The sequence below is a fragment of the Petaurus breviceps genome, unplaced genomic scaffold, assembly GCF_028583685.1.
Source record: "Petaurus breviceps papuanus isolate PSGF00001 unplaced genomic scaffold, PetGlider_PUasm1.0 67, whole genome shotgun sequence".
In the NCBI taxonomy this organism is placed as follows: domain Eukaryota; kingdom Metazoa; phylum Chordata; class Mammalia; order Diprotodontia; family Petauridae; genus Petaurus; species Petaurus breviceps.
In genome coordinates, this window is record NW_027186446.1 from 3227665 (window position 1) to 3232919 (window position 5255).

A 5255-nucleotide genomic window follows, 5' to 3' on the forward strand; every position below is an offset into this window, starting at 1 on the left:
GTTTGGGGTCAGGAAAATAAAAAAAAAAAAAAAACTCTGCAGCTTCCTGACGGAAATTGAGCTTACTTTCCTCATCCTATTTGTCTTTGGATCCAATTCACTCTCCATTTGTGTGTGTGTGTGTGTGTGTGTGTGTGTATACACACACATATACAAATATACATGTATATGTACATAAAACATAGATTAAAAAGTGTTTTGTGCAGATATATAACATATAAGCTGGCAGATAAGATAGAAATGGTACTAAAGAGATAAAAGGTGGGAAATAAGTGGAAATAACTCACCATTTGGTAAAAATTGTTTGAAAAACTGGAAAGTAAGTCCATTCTCAGGGCTCTGGCTAAGCGCATCTCTTTCATCTCTCTCCCTTGAGTCCTCGACCACGGCCTCCAGTGAGCCTTCTTGCTCAGCCCCATCTCCAACTCAGGAAGGGTAACCAGCCAGGGTAGAGGCAAGATGCTGTACAAATTGGTGGTGATGGGCAGCTCTAGCATGGGCAAGAGCGCGCTGACCATCCAGCTAGTGAAGAACTGCTTTGGTCCCGACTATGACCCCACCATCGAAGACTCCTAGCGCACCCAGATAGTGGTGGATGGTGAGGCCTGCCAGCTGGACGTCTTGGACATCACAGGCAACAAGATGCACCAGATCTGGCGCCAGAAGTTCATGCGCTGGAGGGAGGGCTTCCTCTGCATCTACGCGGTAGATGACATCAAGTCCTTCGTGGATGTGAACATCTTCCGCGACCAGCTGCACAGAATCAAGGACACGGACCTCGTTCCCTTGGTCCTCATGGCCAATAAGACCGACCTGACCGACGGCCTGATGACCCCTGCGCTAGGCAGGGAAGCAGCCAAGAGCTTCAAAATCCCCTTTGTAGAGGCCTTAGTCAAGACGCGGAAGGGCGTAGAGCACGCCTTCGAGATGCTGGTCCGAGAGATCCCGCGTTCCCACATGGAAGTGGGCAAACGCCCCCCTGATCCTGGGCCGGTCGGGGATTGTGGATTCAATCACTGCACGAAACTGTGCGCAGGTGCCCCCACCCCCTGGTCCTGCCCCTAACCCTCCCTCAGGAACTCACCAGCCTCCCTTGCCCCTCCCTAGCCTCCCTCAGGAATACCCCCACCTCCCCTGCTTCCAGGTCCCCAGCTGGACTCCTCGGTGTTTGTTTGTTTGTTTGTTTGTTTGTTTTTTCCCTTTGAGAAGGAATGACTACCTCACTCCCTCAGGATCCTGACCAAGCAAAGAAAGCCTCCCTCCCTCCTCCTGTGGGCAGCCTCCCTTGGCCTCTCTGGCAGCCGCACCCCGAAGACAGCCGGACCACCTTCCCTTCTCCCCCCTCTAGCACCCCCACCCTCAGCAGCCTCCCCTGCCCTCCTGGGTACTGTGAGTGGGCTTTCCCTTCACAAAAAGTCCTGCTGTCCCACCAGAGCCCCCCTGCCTCTGTTCCCCAGGACACTTGGTTTTTTGGCTGTCCGGGGCCCATCACCCCAGCCCTGTCTATGTTGTTGTTAAGGAACCCTGCCCTGCAGTGACCCCCCCACGACGGGGGAGAGGGGTGTTCCATCAAGTGTGTCCCTGTCACCCCTTGTCCTCCACTCACATGTTACCCCAAGCATTTTTCCTGGTGGTGAGGGGTGGGGATGGAGGGGGGGGGGAGGTTAGAGTGGGCCTGCCTCCTACCAAGAGAAAGCCTTGGGTGAAAAATGTTACTCTGTTGTGTTTCATTTGATTTGAATTGGGGGAAATGGCAATGGGACTTGCCCCAGGTCATCCAACTAGTAAGTATCTATGGTCAGGCCCTCCCCTTTAGACCTTGCTGTGAGCTGCAGGGTCTTGTTTCCTCCAAGAGAAGTTGGGGGTGGGGAGCTGGCTGTGAGGGATCTCAGCAGAGACCCCACAGCTTCAGGTCAGGTGGGGTCGGTCTGCTTGGGAGCCGTCTGACCTGGCTTCTGACCTGGCGTCTCTGCCACCTTGGGAGCGGGTGGGTGACACTCCTCTTTCACTGTAGAGTACTTTAATGTTGAACCTGCCCTCCTATCTAAAGTCGGCTGTTCTAGGATTTATTACTAATAAAGGTTGTTGGTTTGTTTAAAAAAAAAAAAGAAAAACTGCAAAGTAGTTTGGCAGAAACTACATAGACCAACATCTAAAACCCTATCTCAAGGTAATGGCATAACAGATAAATGGTTTAGACATAAAGGGTGATATCATAAGCAAATTAGGGGAAAATGGGAAGATTTACCTGTCAGATCCAAGTATAAGGAAAGGATATTGTGATCAAACAAAGAGTGACAGAGGATAACAGGAAGTAAGATGGATAATTTTAATTGCATGATTTTTTTTTTGTGCAAACAAAAATAATATAGCCAAAATTGTAAGCAAAGCAGGAAACTATGAGTGGGAAGGGGGATTACAGAAAATTCTCTAATAAAGGCATCACTTCTCAAATATATAGGGAACTGAGCCAAATTTATAAAAAAAAAATGACTCATTCTCTTAATCAATGATCAAAGGATGTGAACAGGCAATTTTCAAAAGAAAGCAAAACTATCAATATGAATATGGAAAAATGCTCTAAATCACTATTGATTAAAAGAATTCAAATTAAAAAAAAGAAACCCCTAAGGTGTCACCCCACACATCATTATGGCTAACATGACTGAAAAAGAAAATGATAAATGCTAAAGGGGATGTGGAAAAATAGACATACTAAAGCACTCTTGGTAGAGTTGTGAACTGATTCAATAAGCAATTCTAGAGAATAATTAGAAATTATACCCAAAAGCCTATAAAGTCGCATGCCATTTGTCCCAGCAATACCTTTACTAGGTCTGTATCATAAAAACATCAAAGGAAAACGAAAATGACCTATACGTACAGAAATATTTATAGCAGCTCTTTTTGTGGTGACAAAGAATTGAGTCCATTAATTACTTCATAACTGAATAAGTTGTGACAAATGACTGTGATGGAATATTCTTGTACTATAAGAAATGATGGGGGGGCAGTTTCAGAAAAAAAACTGGGAAGACTTATATGAACTGATGCAAAGTGAAGTGAGCAGAACTGGGAGAACCTTGCACACAGGAACAGCAATATTTTAATGATAATGACCTATGAAAGACTTACCTACTCTGATCAATACAATGATCCAAGATAATTCCAAAAGACTCATAATGAAAAATGCTATTGTCCTCTAGAGAAAGAATTGATGAACTCTATGTATAGATTGAAACAAAATTTTTTCACTGTTTTTTGTGCCTCATGGCTAATATGAAAATCCACTTTCTATGTCTTCATATGCATAATTGTTGTCATATTGCTTGCTTTCTCCATAGGTAGCAGAGGGGAAGGAGGGAGAGAGTGAATATGGAATCCAAAATTTAAAAAAAAATCAATGTTAAAACAAATAAATTTGAAAGAAAATATTTAAAAAGAAAAATCTACTACTGAGCTACATATTTTATATCAATCATCTGCAACATATCTATGTCATTCTCTATGAGGGAATTAGTAGGGAAAAGGCAAGATTTTGTAGATGGTATTCTTTAACATACCACATCTTTATAATTACACAGTTGACTGAAGGAAGTGGAAATTTTAAAATCCCACTTAAGGATTCCACTGTTTTCTATTTCAATAACTATCTTTTCATTGTTGGTAGCATTCAGGTTCAGGAAAGTAGATTTCTTTGTCCTTTCCTCTCTTATTTTTTAATGAAGTTAGCCATCATAAATATGGTGCTGGAACTTAACATGGCAAGTCTTGTCTTCTGAAACAAGGTCCTTGTTAAATGCAATTAGTTAGATTTACATACCCAGAAATGCTGTACGTCTCTGTCATTTTGTCAGCACTTTCCAGTAAATAGGGTTTTGTCTTCTCAGTACCTCTAATATTTTGTTTTATTAGAACAGAGGGGACACTTTCTGTTATGGAAAAAAAGTGCACATTGAATGCAGCTGGGAAAAAAGTAAGATTCATTGTGTTTCCCCTCTACTATGTGGTAGCTATAAGTCATTGAGCATCATTATCACTTTCCTCTGCAATTTCTTTACCAAGTTGTGTCCATACCAAAAGCAGATTTTAGTTCAAATTCCTAATAAATAGAGTCAACCAGGAGTGAACTTGCTTTGGGTATGGGTTGTATTACATTGCCTTTGAGATCCCTTTGAACTGTAGCTTTGGAAGTGCTCCATAGTCTATTTTCTAACAGACCATCAGAGGATCATAGAATCTCAACAGCAGTCAGCATTCCTAAAAAAAGTTTTCATTCAGACTCAGTTCAAGTCTTCTAGAATGGGGAAATCTCTACTTCTTGAGGCAGATCATTTCACATTTTAACAGAGACTATCACTGTTAAAAAGTTTCACTAATTCAAAATCTGCCTACTTTGCAAGCATGCAATAAAGGGGAAAATGGCATGGTATATGGGAAAGTATAGAAGTGAACTATTATTCACTTTTCTATAAGTTATTATTATTCTTTGGTTTTATTTATGATTCCACTGATGTGGGTAACTCCAACTATGAAAACTCCCTCTCTCAATGCAGATAAACAACTGCTTTGCAACTTATCATCTTAGAAAATTATATGGGCCACTAAGAGGTTAGATAGATTGCTCAAAGTCACATAGTCAGTATCAGAGGCAGGATTTGATCTCAGGTCACCCTTACCCTGAGGCTAGCAACCAGGAAGCCTTCATTATCATTTTTAGCAGAAGTATTTTTAGCAGCAGTATTAATATTAGTGTGAATATTCATTAATATAGCATACTGTTGTAAAAACAATGAGACTTAACCACTTTACCCTTTGGAGAAAGCTTTTTGGTTCTGAAAAACATCTTTAGTGAAAGTTTTAATTAAATCAAGATCATAGTCCATTAGGAGAACTAGAATTGGGTTGCCAGAACCTTTGCCAAAAATTAAGGGCAAACAGACATAATTTGTTTATATTTCCAGCTTCCAACCCATTTTTTTTTCTTGAATCATAGAATCTTAAAAATGGACAGGACCCCACAAGCCATCTAGTTCAGCCCTTGCTCAAATAATTAATTCTTTCTACAACATCCTGTTGAGATGCCTACTGGGAGAAGGAAAAAAAAAACCTAAATTCTAACTGTTGAATCTGCTTTATATTCATACCCATTGTGAGACATTACTTTTTCAAACATTTAGGCCTTGGTTATACGGCATTGGGCAGCTAGACAGGCAATGGATAGAGTGCAGTGCTCGGAGTAATATTTACTAGCT

The 5255-nt window shown here is 41.6% G+C and overlaps 1 pseudogene; it reads left to right on the top strand.

Annotated features, from left to right (window-relative positions):
• The first annotated feature begins 352 nt into the window (after nt 1–352).
• LOC138173935 (GTPase NRas pseudogene) lies at nt 353–1065 on the top strand (annotated as a pseudogene).
• The last annotated feature ends 4190 nt before the right edge of the window (nt 1066–5255 follow it).